The 20,888-nt window shown below is 42.0% G+C and overlaps 1 protein-coding gene across 5 annotated transcripts in view; it reads right to left on the bottom strand.

The window, feature by feature from the left end:
• Positions 1 to 11,714, bottom strand: part of dicer1 (dicer 1, ribonuclease type III) — a 188,320-nt gene extending 176,606 nt beyond the window's left edge. For 2 of the 5 annotated variants that reach the window (XM_043696920.1, XM_043696921.1), the window contains exon 1: positions 11,337 to 11,714. The gene's annotated coding sequence lies outside the window, so the exon portion shown is untranslated. Of the gene's footprint in view, positions 1 to 10,442; positions 10,760 to 11,336 lie in introns of those variants that run through there. The other 3 variants (XM_043696916.1, XM_043696915.1, XM_043696918.1) reach the window with 2 other exon arrangements.
• Between the last annotated feature and the right edge of the window lie 9,174 nt (positions 11,715 to 20,888).

Here is a 20,888-nt window from a genome sequence, read left to right as displayed (position 1 = left end):
ATTTGAGGTTATAAATCAAAGCTCACAAACTCTTCCTACTTGTTCTTGGAAATGAGTGAAATTTATCTTAAGAACCAGCATCAGAGCTCACTAAAATTACAAGTTTGAATTTGGGAATTAAAGGTATACATCCAAGAATTTTATTATTGTTTCTTCAAACATTCTTGCCCTTTGCAGATTATTTTTGATTGAATAGAAAATTCTAATTAGATCATAGAAAAGTTCAATTAAGCAATGTGGGAGATTAGTAAACACGAAATGTGACTCAACATTAATGACTGCGTTGAAGAATAGAATTTTCTGCACTCAAATTGAAAAAAAATGTTCCCTTGTCCTCTTTTAAACTGAAAGTAGATCTCTCTCTATGCTTTTATATCTTTCACAGCCCTGGTCCACAAGCATTCTTTGACTGGATACCATACAACAAACACAAACCGAAACTTAGCAATACCTGATACCTATCCACTTTTTCTAAGACCTGTGGACTTTATTGTCTAGTGATGTTAAACTCCATATCATGAACAACAAACTGGTGGCCCAATGTTATTCTTGTAAATGACTAATTAGAAAATAAGGTAAAAACAAGGACTGCAGTTGCAGGAAACCAGATTCTAGATTACAGTGGTGCTGGAAAAGCACAGCGGTTCAGGCAGCATCCAAGCAGCAGATAAATCGATGTTTCGGGCAAAAGCCCTTCATCAGGAGGCCCTGAAGGGCTTTTGCCCGAAACGTCGATTTTCCTGCTCCTCAGATGCTGCCTCGAATTAGGAAATAAACAAAACAAAACTCATTATTAAAGTATCAAAGATGGCTTAACAAAAAATGGGCAATAAATGCTAGCCTAGATATAACAGAAATATCAAATGAATGAATTTTTAGAGTGATAAAATATGCTCCATGCTAGAAAATCCTGCCCTTGTTGCTGTGTTCCATATTGGTCCACTGCCATTAGTGCTATTGATTAAATATTTATTACTCACTCCTTTTGCTCAAAATTTGTGGGGGTGGGTGGGGACTGTGTAGAGCTTCTGTTTTCTTTACCTTTAAGAAATTTTGGATGGCCAATTATAGAGATATGAAGCAAGAGTTGTCTGAAGCAGTCTGGGAGAATTGTGCAAGGTTAAACTCTATCAACATTAATTTTGTAGCTCTGTCCACAAATGTTGCCAGAGCTCGATGATCGGTGCAACATCGAGGGCCAAAGGGCCTGTACTGCGCTGTATCTTTCTGTTCTAGCTGAGTTTTGAGTATTCTTCAATGGGATCTTGATGAGATGGACAAATGGATTGAGAAGTGGCAGATGGAGTTCAATTCAGATAAATGCGAGGTGCTGCATTTTGACAAAGCAAATCTTAACAGGACTTATACGCTTAATGGTAAGGTCCTAGGGAGCATTGCTGAACAAAGAGACCTTGGAGTGCAGTTCATAACTCCTTGAAAGTGGAGTCGCAGGCAGATAGGGTAGTGAAGGACGCATTTGGTATGCTTTCTTTTATTGGTCAGAGTATTGAGTACAGGAGTTGGGAGGTTGTGTTGTGGCTGTACAGGACATTGATTAGGCCACTGTTGGAATATTGCGTGCAATTCTGGTCTCCTTCCTATCGGAAAGATGTTGTGAAACTTGAAAGGGTTCAGAAAAGATTTACAAAGATGTTGCCAGGGTTGGGGAATTGAGCCATAGGGAGAGGCTGAACAGGCTGGAGTTTTCCCTGGAGTGGAGGTTATGGGATGACTTTATAGAGGTTTATAAAATCATGAGGGGCATGGATAGGATATATAGACCAAGTCTTTTCCCTGGGGTCGGGGAGTCCAGAACTAGAGGGCATAGGTTTAGGATGAGAGGTGAAAGATACAAGAGAAACCTAAGGCGCAACTTTAACACGCAAAAGGTGGTACGTGTATGGATTATGTCTAGGTCTTGCTTAATACAGCATGGACTACTTCAGTATCTAAGGAGTCATGAAAATGGCAAAATCAGTGACTATCCTCACTGACCTTTTTGATGGAAGGAAGATCATTTATGAAGCAACTAAAGACAGTACTGAGGAAATCCTGCAGTGATATCGTGGAACGGTTAAACTGATTTCATCACTTTATTTTCCTTTATGCTAGGTATGATGCCAACCACCAGAGATTTTTGCCTAATTCCAGTTGACTCCAGTTTTGCTCGAGCTCCTTTCAGTTGAATAACACCTTGATATTAAGGCCAGTCACTCTCATCCCACCAGGCGTCCAAGCAGAACTCAAACTGACTGTCAATGAGGTTATTCTTTTGTAAGTGTCTTTTAATGGTCCTATCAAAAACTTTTTCAAATCATTTTGTTGATAACCAAGAGTTGATTGCTTAGACAATAGAAAGTGAAGATTGCAGATGCTGGAGATCAGAGTCAAGAGTGGGATACTGGAAAAGCACAGCAGGTTAGGCAGCATCTGAGGAGCAGGAGAGTCCACGTTTTGAGCAAGAGCCCTAATGACGCTGCTTAGATAATAATTGGCCAAGTTGGATTTGTCCAGGACACAATTATATAATTTTCCACATTGTTGGCTAAATGTCAATGTCATAACTGTACTGGTACAACCTGGGTAGGACACAGATAGCTCTAGAGCACAAATCTTCATTACTATTACCAGAATGTTGTCAGGGTCCATAGCCTTTGCTGTATCCAATGCCTTTGAATGTTATTTGATATCACAAAGCGAAGACCTTTCTTTAGGACTATGGACTAAAAGCAAATAGGAAAATATGCTGCTTTAAACCAAGGAAAATGTGGACTAGGATGTGGCAATTTTAAAAATGAGTTACTGGAACTTGAGTGTTGTGAGCATTGGTGATTATCTTCCAAAATTCCAGAGATTCGGGAATTATTTTGCAGATCGGAATGAGGCATATGTCATTCCATTAGTTAAGAAAGGAGCGAGAGAGAAACAGCAAACTGCAGACTTCAGTCTCTTATAAAAGGATGTAAAGATAATCACTTTGTTGATAATAGAGTTTAAATCTGATCAGCTGGCGTGGGATCACTGTTGCATACTGCTTCTACTATTTCCCATTCAAAAACAGTATGTTGTACTGTCAGTAGGTTGACACCCCACTTTTAGGTATGCCTAGCATAAGACTGCTTCATTACAAAGCATGGCAGGGACAGGAAGATACTGGATAACTATGAAATGACAATTTAAAATATCCTTTGGATTACTGCAAACTTTCTGGTTCTCAAATCTGCTTTCACTACTGCTCTCTGTTCTACAGGCATTTCAAACAGTCAGAGTTATACAGCACAGAAACAGGCACTTCAGGCAAACTCATCCACATCAACCAAATATCTTAAACTCATATCGTCCCATTTGACAGCATTTGGCCCAGATCCCTCTAAATCTTTCCTATTCATGTGCCCATCAAGATGTATTTTAAAATGTCTCCACCACCTCCTCATACACACACCACCCTCTGTGTGAAAAAGTTGCCCTTTAAATCTATGCACTCTAATTTTGGACTTCCCTACCCTGGGAGAAAGACATATCCATTCATAGTTTTTATGAAGCCTCTACAAGGTCACCCCTCAGCCTTCCACACTCCAGGGAAAACCACCCAGCATATTTAGCCTCTCCCCATAACCCAAACCCTTCAATCGCAGCAACATCTTTGAAAAATTTTTTCTGTATTCTTTCAAGCTTAACAACATTTAGCAGGGAGACCAGAACTGAATGCAGTATTCTGAAGCAACATCACCGATGTCCTGTACAGCCGCAACACTGAATCCCAACTCCTATACTCAATATACTGACCAGTGAAGACAAGCATGTCAAATATCTTCTTCACCACCCTGTCTATTTGCAACTCCATTTACAAGGAACTAGGCACCTGCACCTCTAGATCTTTTTGTTCAGCACCACTCAGTTACTGAACTCCAAAACTGTACGTTTAGGCAAATTAAGTGACACGTGGGTAGGCACCACATTCCATGACCTCAGAGTTGAGTGTATATCTCACTAATGCACTCAAGTGGCTGTTAAATCACAGTTTTTAACTACAGTATTGTAAGAAACCCAAAATGTGATCCTGATTAACATTAGAACTAGTTGTCTTACTCATTTGCACAAGGTATAGAGAACGGCTATTGTAGAAATTTATGAGCATTTAAAGCACTTATTTGATACATGCTAGAGGTATGGAAAAATTGATCGTGCAGCAAAACATCAACACCTTGTCATGCATTCGTTTTAATGAGCAAATGCATTTTAATATAAACTAGATTTCATTAAGTGTTTCTAAAGGTCTTATCTGCACACCAGCAAACATAACACTGCTCTCAGAGATGGATTCTGACTAGTGGTTGACCTGAAGAGCATGAAAAACAAATTTACAAAAAAAACAGACATCTCATCTGTCCCACACAATTACAGCCAACTTACAAACAACAAACTTTGCTCTGGAAATCACAGGAGTGGTTTGGCACACAAGAATGCAATGCAGCCCAGTGTGACTCTGCTGACTCTTCAAATGAAGACCAGTACTGACTTAATTTCCTGCCTTTTCCCCATACCCTTGTACATTAGAGTCATAGAGATGTACAGCATGGAAACAGACCCTTTGGTCCAACCCGTCCATGCCAACCAGATATCCTAAACCAATCTCGTCCCACCTGCCAGCACATTGAGATAAATCATCTAACACCTTCTTGAATGCCTCAATTGATCCTGGCCCCACAACACTTGCAGACAATGCATTTTATTCCCTATTTAACAGGTGAAAAAGTTATTTCCCTACCTCACAGTTGTTTCTTTTGGCAATCACTCTGGGAGATTCTTTTACAAGTAAAAACAATTTCTTCCTATCCACACCACCTTATTATTTTGAAACAGACCTCCCCCTTAGTCTTTTCCTCTCCAAGCAGACCAGTCTCAACTTCTTCAACCTATCCTCATAAACTTCTCCTCCATAGGCCCATTCTTATAAATTGGTTCTGCACTCTCTCCAATGCCTTTACATCCTTTCTATTGTGTAGCACCCAGAACTGTACAAAATACTTCAGCTGAGATCTAACCAATGTCTTAAACAAGTTAATCAGAAGATTTCCAAATGTTGCCCCTTTGTCAGGCGACGTCATTCAAATCTCCCTAAATTTAAACAATCCTCAATTCTTCCTGCTAGAGTGTATAGATTCACCTTTCCCACATTATATTCCACCTGCCAAGTGTTTTGCCCACTTGCTTAACCTGTCTCTATTTCTTTGCAAACTGTCAGACTTACCACTTGCCTTCCCATCTATTCTTGTGTCATCTGTAAACTTGGCTCTAGTACATTGATGTGTCTCCAAGTTAATGTGTTGTAAAGTTGTAAATAAACCAATATCTAGTAAGGAGCTTTTTTTCTCCCCTCCAGCTTTTTCAATCTGCTAAGTACCGTATATGTTAATCATTCATACTGATCCTATCATATGGACCAACTATAATGGCTTAGTCCCACTACTAATTCACCATGCAATGATGGGAGCTTTCCTTCCTTAAAGGACAATAATGAATCAAAGGAGGTTTTTCTTCAAGCAGATAGTTCTGATGGTCACAATTGGTTTTCAATTCCAATTTCTATTGATTGAATTGGTGGCCTTACTTCTGGTCCCAGGGTAAGAGGAAATCCCACCTCTGCACCATCCCATCCATCAGGACCTTTGGGTCTCTGCCTGCACAACAGGTACCAATTTCCCCTTATTGAAAATGTGTATAGAGTATAAGCAGGCAGGAAAAGAGCTAAATTCTGAGTTTTGTAAAATAAGAGTATCAGCTGAGCATGACTCAGATCAGATAAGAACTTACAGTTAACAATGGGGTACTGGAGGCAAGGGTAATGGGTTAACAAGGCGGAAAAGCAGTCGTTATGTCAAGACATCTAACAAGATAAGGTAGCATTCAGTATGCAAGGTCAGTTAGCAACGTAAAAAGTATTTGTTATGTGAAGCCAATTATTCATTGTGTAATAGCAGATGGCTTAATCTTTACTATTGATACTCATTGATTGTAACGGTCACCCAATCAATATTGTTGCCTTATCTGGATGCTCGTCTCTGTTACATGACTATGATGTTCCAGAGAAGACCTCATGGTCCTATGCACATGGGCGATCGTTTGCTCTCCCTCCAGGGCCCGGAATAAAGACAAAGGAGGTAAAACTATACTGTGTCTGAGCATTTTGCTTCAACAGAGGTGGGGGAAACAGGACAACATTGTTTGCCCTGTCCAAGAATGTCAGGAACCATGCAATGATTATTCTCAGCGAATTGCCCCGCCTTTAGAACAACATCGACCACATACAACCCTGTCATCTCAACCACTGCAAGATGTGTCAGAGTGTCAACATGGATAACACCATTACACGTGGGGACACCACCAACCGTGTACGCAGAGCAGGTGCTCACGTGACTTGGCCAACATTGTCTGTCTCATACGCTGCAGGCAAGGATGGCCTGAGGCATGGTACATTGGCAAGACCAAGCAGACGCTACAACAACAGATGAACGGACACCACAAAAACAACAGACAGTGACGTTCCCACCCAGTCAGGGAGCACTTCAGCGATCTGGGACATTTGGCCTTGGATCTTCAGGTGACTGTCCTCCAAGGCAGACTTTTGGATAGGCAACAATGCAAAGTGGCCAAGCAGAAGCTGATGGGCAGGTTCAGTTCCCATGAGGATGGCCTCAACTGGGATATTGGGTTCATATCACACTACAGGTTACCCCACTACACAATACACTCCCACACATGCAAACACATACACATTCCCGCAGACCCTTTCCCAATACACACACACACACATACAGCCCCCACACCCTCTTCCAGGCTTATACTCCATCACACCCACACTTTACGAGCCTTCAAACATGCAAATACTCTCTCTCTGTCTCATGCATGAGCACACATATACCAGTCTCTGGGTGAATTTGTATTTGCAGAATTATATTTGCAGATACATTCTATTTTGCTCAAAAATGCACAGTCTGCAGGCAGTCAATACATGCAATATTTTGTGAATTCCACTTTAGAAATCAAACCAGTCTGACTCAAGATTGGGATACAGACAGACTCTGACCTCACACCTTTAATACAATGTCTGAGCTGAGATGTCACCTTATAAATCCCTACGTTATCTCGACAAGGTGACTTAATAGTAGTTCAGGAATTTACATATTAAAGACAAACATGCAATCCATTCTAAAAGACTTAATCTAGGTTTGTTCAATGTCACTGTATGAAACTGTAATCTCTTACTATAAATTGTGTCTCATGGTCTTAAACTCCACAACCACTTGAAGGAGTTGTGCTCTGAAAGCTAGTGATTCCAAATAAACTTGTACTATAACCTGGTGTTGTGTGATTTTTAAACAGAAAGATACCATGCAAGACAGGTGTGGGCGGCACGGTGGCACAGTGGTTAGCACTGCTGCCTCACAGCGCCAGAGATCCGGGTTCAATTCCCGCCTCAGGCGACTGACTTTGTGTGGAGTTTGCACGTTCTCCCCGTGTCAGCGTGTTTCCTCCGGGTGCTCCGGTTTCCCCCACAGTCCAAAGATGTGCAGGTCAGGTGAATTGGCCATGCTAAATTGCCCATAGTGTTAGGTAAGGCGCAAATGTAGGGGTATGGGTGGGTTACGCTTCGGCAGGTTGGTGTGGACTTGTTGGGCCGAAGGGCCTGTTTCCACATTGTAATCTAATCTAAGCTGAACAGCGCAGAGTCTTTGTCCAAGTGCACAATGTGCCTTTAAAGATGGTACACACACAAGTGAATTCTTGGTTATCTGCCAAATGGCAGCTGCATTTAGGCACTACAAGGGTTACTACATAGATAGAATTAGGCATGACAAGTGGCGTAGGTTGGGTAAGTAAGCAATGACACGAGTTTGGCAAGATACGGTGAGAAAACTCTACATCTTGAGGTGGAAATCCCTCCAAAAATCTCAATGTAACTTGTACTTAGCCAAAACAAAACACAAGACAAGGCCATAATCTGAAGTGGAACTATACTGCAGAACAGAACTACTGCATTGTTAATGATGCCATTTCCAGAAGAGATGTCATACTAAGGCTCCATCTGTCTTCTCACTGACTGCAAATTCTCCATGTCACTGCTCTAACACCATCTCTTCAGTCCCCTGTCTAACATTCATCTCTCAACCAATGCTATTAAAAATACATTGAACTCATTCTTGTTCATGAGACTTTGGTACTGCATGACTACAATAAAGTTAGATCACTTTTGGATTACTGCATTCAATTTTGGTCTCCCTGCTCTGAGAAGGATGTTATGAAACCTAAAAGGTGCAGAAAGATTTTACAAGGATGTTGCCAAGGTTGGAGGCTTTGAGCTATAGGAAGAGGTTGAACAGGCTGACGCTATTTTGCCTGGAGCATCAGAGGCTGAGGGCTGACCTTGAAGAGATTTATAAAATCATAAGTGGAATAGATAAAATGAATACTCAAGATCTTTTCCCCAGGGTAGGGGAGTCCAAGCTAGAGGGCAAAGGTTTACTGAGAGGGAAAAGATTTAAAAATGACACCGGGGCAATCCTTTCACACAGGGTGGAGAATATATGGAATGAACTGCCAGAGTTAGTGGTGGAGGGTGGTACAATTACAACATTTAGAAGGCAACTGGAAAGATATATGAATAGGAAGAGTTTAGATGGAGATAGGGCAAATATTGGGAAATGGGAATCAATTAATTTAAGGTATCTGATCAGCATGGACTAGTTGGACCGAAGGGTCTGTTTCTGTGCTGTACATCGGACTGTATAACTACATTTGAAAAGCCCCTAAATGAATAAAACATATTGGGATATTCTGAAAGGTTCTAACCAGTCCTGGAGTATCAGTACTATATCTTAAATAGAACAAGACTGTGTCACTGGAAGCTTCAGTCAAACACAATATTCATAGCCTTCACATTAATAATGGCATTTTTAAAAACAAGTACGAACACCTACTGGCCTGAAATGGATCAATAAAATTGATCTACTTCAAGGTACAGAAGTGGTATGACCAAGAGGAGGAAAAAACCCCACTACAAGCAGAGTTTTACAATTTCATTGCATGTTTTCAAGCAGGCTTCACTGTAAACAAACAGTACACAAACATTTGTGGGAACCACTTAATTTCAGTGCATAGACTAGTATAGTACAATACTTAAAATTGTCCAAGTCGACCAACAAACATGCTTGAAATAGCACAAGAAACAAAATAGTGTGTATTTTGGAAGTCTGAAATAAAAACAAAAAAATGCAGCAATTATTCATGAGGTCTGGCAGAATACGTGGAGAAAAAAAACACTAGCATCCATGAAAGATCATCTACCTAAAACCGTTTTTCTCCATAGATACTGCTATACATAGAGGATTTAAAGCATTTTGCTTTTTATCCTTGAAATAAAATGTCTCCGTTATACAAAATTCCACAAAATGCTGCTAAATTTTAATGTTGCGCAACACAGCAAAAGGTTTGTGCCAAAACTAAAGTTCTCAAAGTGCTTAATGATTTTTAAATAATACTTGCTTCCTCTGGCAAGAGGGATAAAAAGACTAAGTTAATTTTGACTAGGACTCCAAACAGCTCCACTGTGCAATGTGTGAATAGTAGAGTAGCTTTTTTGTCATTTCTACCATATACAACTGATACAGTAAAAAAAAGACAGCATTCCACCCGTACCAAGGGTGCTACATGGACAGCACAAACCACATAATCGTACACGGCAAAAAGCGCACAAGTGCAAAACACGCAAGTTACCGTGTAACAGAAGAATGATGAATAGTAGACTTTTTTCTAGCAGCAATACGAAAGAATTTCAGATGGGAAATCAGATGACCAGCTTGACTATGATGGTTAGGCTTAAACATGTTTATAGTAGATTTGGTCACGGGCAAAAATTTAATGAGAAAGATTCTGATCACTTGCATACCCCTGATTTCCTTTGTCCAACTATGGGTGGCTATACCTGCAACTGCCGAATCCCTGAAAGCTGAATGCCTATATCCTCTAATGTGGAAGTGCCAGTGTTGGACTGGGGCGGACAAAGTCAAAAATCAAACAACACCGGGTTATACTCAAACAGGTTTATGTGACACAGCAATCTTTTGGAGCCTCAACTCCTTCCTTAGGCAGCTGCAAATTTGTTGGGACTATGACCCAGTGTGGTGTGATTTTTGACCATGCCCTTAAAATCTACTTGTTTGAGTGAACACTTAGTCATCTGCCTTAATACGTTCCATGGTTCTAATCAACTTTTAAAACAAATAAAGTACTTCTGTAAAGAATGCATTTTAAGATGTTTAACTGGTGTTATATAAATGCAAACCATTACTGCTGAGAAGAAATGAACAACTACGTTAGACAAGACGACAAAAGCTCAACAAAGGGCAGTAAACTCGATAAAAATGACGAGAATATGACATAACCTGAGGGCATGGAAGGCGAAATAGATGTGAACGAAGGATGGGTTATCATGTGAAACCCTTGGCAAGTGAAGGATAGTGAAGAACTGGCTGAGAATCACCGGGGGCAGCACCGCAGACCGGATTCCTGGGAGAGTTTCTATTAACTTCAAGACAGCAGTCGGTTTCCCTTCTCCTCTGCGGATGCAGCCGATGTGATCACTAGCCGGCATGGCCTCACAAAGAGTTTAATAAACGCTAACACGCGACCCCCAAAAACGTCGACGCCCCGTGGGTGGGGAGAATGTGTGGATGTAGAGCAATCCCAATTAGAACCGGGGCAAGACTGCTTCAGAAGCCTGAACACTAGGCCTCGCAGCGCGACCTCAGCCACCTACTCCCACTCCGAGGCTAACAGGCCCAGACCTTTAAATATCCAGAACTGTGTCTTTTCTAAAAAAAAAAGACGGGGAAGACTGCGAACAATAAAATCTCAGTTAGGCCTCCAACTACTGAGATTACATCGGGTAAAGATCCCCGGCTGTGATTGGTGATACGTGAAAATTAAAATATCTTTAAAAATCAAACTCTTTAGCACCCGCGGCGTTGGGGGGGGGGGAAGAGAATTAAAAATTCAAACACGAGGTGAGGGAGAGCGTCCGTTAACGGCCCGAGGCGCGCGTGCGAGGCTGGCGGAACATTCTGGTAAAGGGAAGCCGTTGGCGGCACTCGCGCAGCCACGCGGCCGGAGGAGGAGGAGGAGGAGAGGGAGAGGGGCAGAACCGTCTGAAGGATTAACAAGTACCAGTTTTTTTTTCCTCTTTTTTTCCCACCCCACCACGTTGATTAGATATTTATACGCGCGTTTTAAATGTACATATGACGTGAAGTGTCTCGAAAAGAAGAAGTGTCGCTTACCCCCGGCTGTAACGATGCATTGAGTGTGTTTGTTGTTGAGGGGAGGGAGAGGGTTGGAGGTAGAGTTCGGGAGGATGGCGACGGTTTTCAACTCCCCTCCCCCTCCCCTGCCGCTGTTGCTGGTAATTGCCCGGTGTCTGTTCGGCACCCCACCCTTTCCCCTTTCAGGTAACTCGTTCTCTTTTTTTTAAAAAAAAAAGAAAAATTCTTCCTTCCCTTCCCGTTTCGCGGCCTTCTTTGAAATCCCACCCACCCCCGTCCTCTCTGGATATTTTTTTTAAAAAGAAAATGTTTTCCTTCCTCGCTTCTCCACTCCCTTTCCTTTTCACCTGGACGGGCCGCAGGCTGCGCGCGCATTCGCCACCCTGTTCTTTTTCCTCCCTTTTCCCCGCCCCCTTCTCCCTCCTTTCGGCCCCAGCCCGATGCATCAGGATTTCCGATTGGTCCACGGGAGCACAGGCGGCAGAGGGGATCCAATCACGTCGCTCGTTAGGGTCGGACGGGGCGGACAGCGCTCCGGCCGGCGGTGGTCAACAAGCTGCTTGCACACGGATAGACCGTATTCACAAGCTGCCATCTTGGACGTTGCCTTCCTACCGTGTCTGTTTGCAACAACAACAGAAAAAAAAACACAAGCCCCATGGTACCCACACTGGTATCACTCGGGCCCCGGTTGAAAGTGTTTAAAAGGAAAGTACCGTAGAGGCTGGAAACCTGAAACAAGCACAGGGGGTGCTGAAGAAACTCAGCAGGGTTGGCACAATTTGTGGAACGTAGGCAAAAGTGAAGACTGCAGATGCTGGAAACCAGAGTTTAGATCAGAGTGGTGCTGGAACAGCACAGCAGGTCAGGCAGCATCCGAGGATCAGGAAAATCGACGTGTCGGACAAAAGCCCTTCCTCAGGACGTGTCGAGGCCCCCAGTATAGCTAGTTTTCATAGCACCTGAATTTCTCCAACATGTCTGCGTTTGTTTCAGATTTCCAGCGTCCGTAGTTTTTTTTTCGTTTAGGTGATGTTACGAGTTGACGTTTCTTCCTCAAAGTTAAAAATCGCACAACACCAGATTATAGTCCAACAGGTTTATTTGGAAGCACTAGCTTTTGAAGCACCACTCCTTCATTAGGTAGTTTGTGAAGGTTAAGATCATGCTTACAGAATTTTTTGTGTCCAAGATTTTTTATGAAGAGTCATAAGCATGGAAACAGGCCCTTTGGTCCCACTCATCCATATTGATCAGGTTTCTTAGACTGAACTAATCCCATTTGCCTTTATTTAGCCCATATCCTTCTGAATATTTCCTATCCACGTTTCTGCCCAAATATCTTTCAAGTACTGTTAATGTACCTGCCTCCACCACTTCCTCTGGCAGCCTGTTCCATGTACACACCACCCAGCATGCAAAAAAGCTGCCCTTCAGGTCCCTTTTAAATCTTTCCCCCTCTGACCTTAAACCTATGCACCTGTTGTTTTCAACTCCCCTGTCCTAGGGAAAAGATCTTGGCAATTCACCTTATCTAGGTCCTTTTCATGATTTTTAAAAATCTCTATTATGTCACCCTTCAGCTTCCTATGTGCCAGGGAAAAAAGTCCCAGCCTATCCAGCTTCTCCTTATAACTCAAACCTTCCATCCTTTTAAACCTTTTTGTATCCTTTCCGGTTTTACTAACTTCCTTACTTCTCCTCCCCAATCAGTCAAAGCAAAAAGCTCAGAGACACAATATAGTTTTACCTCCTTCATCTTTATTCTGGGCCCTGGAGGGAGAGAGAACGATCACCCATGTGCACAGGGACATGAGTTCACAGTCTTCTCTGGAACAGCAGTTTCTCAATGAACTATGTGGTCACTTTACAGGGAGGCAACATACATAATAATTGGGTGACCGTTCCAATCAACAAGTATCAGTAGCAGAGACCAAGCCCTTTACTGTTACATAGTGAATCTTCTGAACCTTGTTAACTGGATACTTTTCCCCTTGTTAGCTGACCTTGCATACTGAACGCTTCCAATATTGTTAAATGGCTTGACATAATGACTGCTTTTCCACCTGTTAACCAATTACTCTTGCATCCAGCACCCAATTGTTAACTATAAGTTCTTATCTAATCTGAGTCATGCTCAGCCGAACCACATTTCACAAAATTCAGAACTTTACTCTTTCCCTAGCTGCTTATACCCTATACATGTTCTCAGGGGGGAGGGCAAGTTAATTCAGTATTAGTCAGGAGCTAGGGAGTGTGAATTGGGAGGAGTTGTTATCAGACAAGTGAACATCTGACATATGGGAATTGTTTAAAGACCTGCTAATGACAGTTCAGGACTGGCATGTTCCATAAGGAGGCAGGATAAGGATGGCAAAGTAAGGGACCCTTAGATAATGAGGGAGATTATGGATTTAGTCAAAAGGGAAAAAGAAGCAGTTGCAAGGTTTAGGAATTTAAAATCAGACAGAGCCCATGAGAAATGTAAAGAAAGCAGGAAAGAACTCTGTCAGGGAATTAGGAGAGCAAGAAGAGGTCATGAAATAACCTTGGCAAGTAGGATTAAAGAGAATCGCAAGGCAAGAGGATATCTAGAGAGGAGATAGGACCACTCAAGGACAAAGGAGGGAGGCTTGGAGGCAGTGGATATGGATAAAATCCTAAATGAGTACTTCATATTAGTATTCACACAGGTAAAGGATATGGAGGATGGTGAGATTTGTGCTAATGTGTTACGGCATTTTGAGATCAAGAAAGATCTCAAAAACAAAGAAAGGATCTCTTGAAGAGCATTAAAATGAATAAGTCCTCAGGGTCTGATGATATCTACCCCAGGTTAGGCAAGGTGAGGAGATTGCTGGGGCCTTGACCAAGGTCTTTGTCTGCTCATTCGCCACTGGAGAGATCCCAGAGGAGTTGCGAGTAGCTAATGTTGTTCCTCTATTCAAGAAGGAAACTACAGACCAATGAGTCTTAGACTGGTGGTTGGGAAGTTATTGGAGAGAATTCTAAGGGATAGGATTTACATGCATTTGGAAAAGCATAGCCTAATTAGGGATAGTCAGCATAGCTTTGTGCAGGGCAGGTCATGCCTTACTAACTTGATTGAACTTTTCAAGGAGGTGACAAAAGTGATTGATGAAGGTCGAATAGTGGATGTCATCTACATGGAGTTTAATAAGGCTTTTGACAAGGTCCCTCATAGTAAGCTCATCCAGAAGATTAAGACGCAAGGAATACACAGTGATTTGGCTGCATGGATTCAGAATTGGCTTGCTCATGGAAGGCAGAATATGGTGGTGGAAAGTTGTTTTTCAGACTGGAGGTCCACAATTAGTGGTGTTCTAAAGGGACCTCTGCTGTTTGTGATAATAGATAAATGACCTGGATGAAAATGTAGATGGGTGGCTTAGTAAGTTTGCAATGATACAAAGATGGTGGAATTACAGATCGTGTAGAAGGTTGTCAAAGGAAACAGCGGGATATAGATCATTTGCAGATACGTGTGGAGAAATGGCAGATGGAATTTAAAGCATGTAAGTGTGAGGTGCTGCACTTTGGGAGATTAAATGTTAAGGAAAAGTATACAGTTAATAGCAGGACCTTGAACAGTATTGATGTACAGAGGAATCTTGGGGTTCAAGTCCAAAGCTCCCCAAAAGTGGCCACGCAAATAGATAGGGTAGTGAAGGCGGCATATGGCATACTTCCTTTTATTGGTTGGGGATTTGAGTGCAAGAGTCAAGATGTCATGTTGCAGCTTTATAAGACTTTGGTTAGGCTACACTTGGAGTATTGTGTTCACTTCTGGTGGCCACATCACAGGAAGGATGTGGAGGTTTTGGAGAGGGTGCAGAAGTGGTTTACTAGGGTTCTGCCTGGATTAGAGAGTTTGAACTATACAGAAAGGCTAGAAACATTCTGGTTGTTTTGTCTGGAGTAACAGAGGCTGAGGGGAGACTTGATAGAAGTCAATAAAATTATGAGGTGCATAGATAGGATTGACAGTCAGAACTTTTCTCCCAGAGTTGAAATCTCTAAAACTAGGGAGCATGCATTTAAGATGAGGGGTGAAACGTTCAAAGGAGATGTGAGGGCAAGTATTTTACACAGAATGGTAGGAGTGTGAAATGCACTGCCAGGGGTGGTGGTGGAGGCAGATATGACAGCAGGGTCTGAGACTTTTAGATTAGCATATGAATAGAAAAGGAATGGAGGGGTATGGACCAATGGCAGGCAGAAAGGATTAATTTAATTTGACGTCATGTTTGGCACAACATCATGGGGCCAAAGGGCCCATTCCTGTGCTGTACAGTTCTATATTCCAAGCATGCCAAATGCCTTCTTAACCACCCTGTCTACCTGTGATTCTGCTTTCAAGGAATTATATACCTGCGCACCTATGTTTCTCTGCTTGACAATACATCCCAAGGTCCTACAATTAACTGTGTAAGTCCTGTCCTGGTTTGTCTTATGTACACCTTGCATCTGCTATTCCTCGGCCCACTGGCCCAGTTGATAAAGGTATTGTACTCTTTGATAATCACCTTTACTTTTCACTAAACCACCAATTTTGGTGTTATCCACAAACTTATGAACGATGCCTCTATGAAACAATTTGGATGAGAATATATCAATGACTAACAACAGTGGACCCAGCACTATTCGTTGTAATACACTACTGGTCACAAGCCTCTTAGCTGAACAACAACCCTCTACCACCATCCTCTGCCTCCTATCATGAAGTTAAAAATCACACAACACCAGATTATCGTCCAACAGGTTTAATTGGAAGCACTAGCTTTCGGAGCGCTGCACCTTCATCAGGTGGTTGTCACATGTGTAATTGTGTACTAAATTAATCACTATTTCCATATAACCACCTGATTTAACACTGTGCTAAATTACCACTATCTATCAGGGATCTTAAACATTAGTTTTACTTTGTAATAGGACGCCTTTTCATTTCACTTTCAGCTGTAAGTGTTGTGATGGCCCTCCAGGCAAATGTGTAATTGTGTACTAAATTAATCACTTTGTAGATAAAAATAGATTGAGCATATTTATATGTTTGAAATAATTTATTTTAGAGTTTAGGCTTTGAAACAACTGTATATGGTTTATTCACCTGTGAGATAAATGGGGTAATAAATTAATTTATGGAGGCATGACTTAAAACTTCTATGTGCCAGTACAGTCCTTGAGCATTCTCTTGAAGCAATAACGTGGACTTGTTTGTATTTTGACAGCAAGAAATTAAAGAGAGCAAACACTGAAAGACATTAGCTTGTTTTTGATTTAGAAGACTCAATAATGTTTCACTTAGGAAATACCCACAGATCAGAAAGCCTTTGGTTTCCATTCACGGGTGACTTTCCTGGATTTAGTTGTAACAACAGTTTCTCTTGGAACAAAAAGAGTTAGTGCAGAATATTTGGGAAATAGATTGCATTAATGTAAGGATTTTAGTTTCAAAATTCCGGACCAGATATATTTGGTAACAACCCTGAAGGGGTTATTTGAAGTTAAGAAAATTTAAACTCCATTGTGTGAATAGTCAAGAAAGAGGCTATCAAGCTCTCGAGACCATATATAACAGGGCAACAAGGTATAGAAGCAAAGAGGTTCTTCTGCAGCTGTACAGGGCCCTGGTGAGACCGTACCTAGAATATTGTGTGCAGTTTTGGTCTCCAAATTTGAGGAAAGACATTCTGGCTATTGAGGGAGTGCAGCATAGGTTCATGAGGTCAATTCCCAGAATGGCGGGACTATCTTAACGCTGAAAGATTGGAGCGACTGGGCTTGTATACCCTTGAGTTTAGAAGGCTGAGAGGGGATCTGATTGAGACGTATAAGATTATTAAAGGATTGGACACTCTGAAGCATGTTTCCGCTGATGGGTGAGTCCCGAACCAGAGGACACAGTTTAAAAATAAGGGGTAGGCCATTTAGAACAGAGTTGAGGAGAAACTTCTTCACCCAGAGAGTGATAAGTGTATGGAACGCTCTGCCCCAGAAGGCTGTGGAGGCCAAGTTTCTGGATACTTTCAAGAAAGAGATGGATAACGCTCTTAAGGATAGTGGAATCAAGGGTTATTGGGATAAGGCAGGAACAGGATACTGATTGAGGATAATCAGCCATGATCATAATGAATGGTGGTGCTGGCTCGAAGGGCAGAATGGCCTACTCCTGCACCTATTGTCTATTGGTGCAATGGTTAGCACTACTGCCTCACAGCACCAGGGACCCAGATTTGATTCCAGCCTTGGGCAACAGTCTGTGTGGAGTTTACACATTCTCCTAGGGTCTGCGTGGGTTTCCTCCGGGTGCTCCGGTTACCTCCCACAATCCAAAGATGTGCGAGTTAGGTGAATTGGCCGTGCTAAATTGTCCATAGTGTTCAGGGATGTGTAGGTTAGGTGCATTAGTCAAAAGGTAAAGGTAGAGTGGTAGGGGAATGGGTCCAGGTCAGTTACTCTTCGGAGGGTTGGGGTGGACTTGTTGGGTCCAATCGCCTGTTTCCACACTAAGGATTCTATGAAACCAGAAATTAAAAGAAACAGTTAAGTCAAAGCTTTAAACGTGATAAGGGAATGGTCTCTGACTTTTGGGTATAGTAAGGTGTTGTTGAGATTGATGTTTTGTTTTGTTGCGAGTTTCAATTATTTTCAAGTTGTTATTTGTAAATAGCTTGGTTAGATCTATTTTATCTTCATCTTACATTCAGGAGAGTTTCCTACAGCAGTGTGTGTCCACTACAACAGGAATGCATTGTTGAACCTGGTCCTTGGATGGCAGGTGGGCCAAATGGATCAAATATCAGTGGGGGGTCATTTAGGAGATAGTGATTTTTGTATCATATGGCTAAAGAATGGTGTTGGAGAAGGGCATGCAACAATTCAGAGTAAGAAAAATCAATTGACAGAGCTGATTTCAATGGGGCAAGAATTGAGCTGGGCAGATTTGTCTGGAAGAGGAGCTTGGCAGGAGAAATTGTAGCTAAACAGGCTACCTTCAAAGAACAGCTGGCTAGTACTGTTGAAGTATATTCCTGAAATGGGATAAACCGATCCAGAGTTCGCTGGATGACAACAGACATAGAAATTAACATTAGAAAAAGTGTAAGGCAGAAAATATAATACAACTAAGAGGAATGTCGAGTATAATGGGCAGATGGTAAAGCAAATAAGAGAAACAAAGAAATTATGAGGAAAGATTAGCAGCTAATATAAGGGGGAATCCCAAAGTCTTCAATGGTTGCATAAATAGTAAAAACAAAAGATGTTAAAAGGAGAAGAGCTGATTAGAGACCAAAACGAGATTTATAATTGAAGCAGGTTGTTAAATGAATACTTTGAAATAGTCTTTACAGTAGAGGATGTTGCTGCTAGGCCATGGTGTCAGACAAAGAAACCCTGTAATGGGAAGGGTCCACAACCACCTGAAGAAGGAGCAGCATTCCGAAAGCTAGTGCTTCCAAAAACACCTGTTGTACTATAGCCTTGTGTTGAGATTTTTTACTTTGTACACACAGTCCAACACCAGCACCTCCAAATCATTCAAGAAAGGTTGTAAGGATAATCCCAACAATTACAGACTAGCCTGTTTAGCTTTGGTGGTCAGGAATCTCCTAGAAACAATTATTTAGGATTAAATTAATACTCACATGAAACAAGGTGAATAGATCAGGAAGAATTTCTAAAGGGGGCATCATTTAACTAAAACAAAACAAAAGCCCTGGTGTTGAAGATCTGAACCGAAACCGAAATTGCTCGAGCAACTTGGTAGGTCTGGCGGCATCTATAGAAAGAAAGCACAGTTAATGCTGAATCAAGTGACTCTTCTTCAGAATTGATAGGAGCTGGGAACTGGTGGTATATATGCTGATGACAGCGTGTGAGGAGGGAGTGGAGGAGTGAATGAATAGGTGGAGATGGAGCGGAGGGATAGAAAGAGTGTTAGGTAAAAGGATGGATGAATCTAAGTTAGGAAGGAGAAAAGCTGAAAATGAGATCCATGATAGATGTAAATGGGTTGGTTGTGCTGAAAGCACCCAATGTCATGGACAGGGCCTTGGTGTGGGGCTGGGCAATGGAGATGGAAGGACATGTTCAGTCTCCATTGAACACTATTGAGCCCTGAAGGCTGCAGGGTTCCTAAGTTAAAAATGAGATGTTCTTCCAGCATGTGCTGAGCCTCACCCAAACACTGCAGGAGGCCCAAGACAGAGATGTTGGCCAGGGAACAGTATGGTGTGTTGAAGTGGCAGGCACCTGGAAGCTTGGTGTAACTTTTATGCATAGAATGTAGGTGGTTCCACAAAACAGTCACCCAATCTGCATTTTGTCTATCCAGTATAAAGATGACCATGTTGTGAGCACTGAAATATGGTATACTAGATTGAGTGAAGTGCAAGTAAATCTCTGCTTCACCTGGCAGTTGTATCTGAAGTCTTGGGTAGTGAGGAGGGAGGAGATAAACAGATATCAAAAGAATTGTCCTTCCCATCAGTGATTCTGTCCAGCAGAATTGGTAAACTTGGGAGCCAGATGAGATTTGGGATGCATCTATGGGGTTCCACAGGAAGCCACCACAGGCAAGTCCAAGCTTGTAGCAAATGAAGTGGTGTACAACTGACCTTTTAAATATGGTACCAGGATCTTCTATCCCAAAATGTCCCACCACTGGTGAATTCTTCTGACGCACTCACGAGGTGATTTGCTGAGTAACTCACACTACATTATTAGCATAGAAAATGAGCTAAGAAGCACAAGATTGCATGAAATAACTTGCTCCGGGGATCGGTGTATATGAAGTCATCCAACACAGATTATGCCATACTTTAACTTGAAAATGAGGAATCTTGGCCATGATTAGATTAGATTAGATTAGATTACTTACAGTGTGGAAACAGGCCTTCTGCCCAACAAGTCCACACTGACCCGCCGAAGCGCAACCCACCCATATCCCTACATTTACCCCTTACCTAACACTACGGGCAATTTAGCATGGCCAATTCACCTGACCTGCACATCTTTGGACTGTGGGAGGAAACCGGAGCACCCGGAGGAAACCCACGCAGACACAGGGAGAAAGCGCAAACTCCATACAGTCAGTCGCCTGAGTCGGGAATTGAACCCGAGTCTCTGGCGCTGTGAGGCAGCAGTGCTAACCACTGTGCCACCGTGCCGCCCATGCTGTTCCTTCACTTTTCCTCAGCCAAAATGTGGCACATCCTCCTTAACAGCACTGTGAACATACTACACCACATGGACTATAGTGACTCAAGATTGCAGATACCACCAATTACTATGAGCAATTAGGAATGAGTAATAAGTGCTGACCGAAACAAAATAAAAGTTGCTGCTATCGTACTGTTGAGGCATTGTTTAAAAATACTTGCAGAAAGATGTTATTTTGGTAACAATAGACCCTGATTTGATTCTTTAGTTTACCTCATTCACTAGGGTTGCACTATATCATGTGAAATTGTATCTCAGCAGGAGCAGCACCTCAGTTTGATTGGTGTGTGAGAAATATTGAATGGAAAGAAAAACAAAATCAACCAG

This window comes from Chiloscyllium plagiosum, chromosome 10 (assembly GCF_004010195.1).
Source record: "Chiloscyllium plagiosum isolate BGI_BamShark_2017 chromosome 10, ASM401019v2, whole genome shotgun sequence".
Classification (NCBI taxonomy): domain Eukaryota; kingdom Metazoa; phylum Chordata; class Chondrichthyes; order Orectolobiformes; family Hemiscylliidae; genus Chiloscyllium; species Chiloscyllium plagiosum.
The sequence above is the reverse complement of the archived record's forward strand: the minus strand, read 5'-3'. Positions and strand labels throughout refer to the sequence as shown.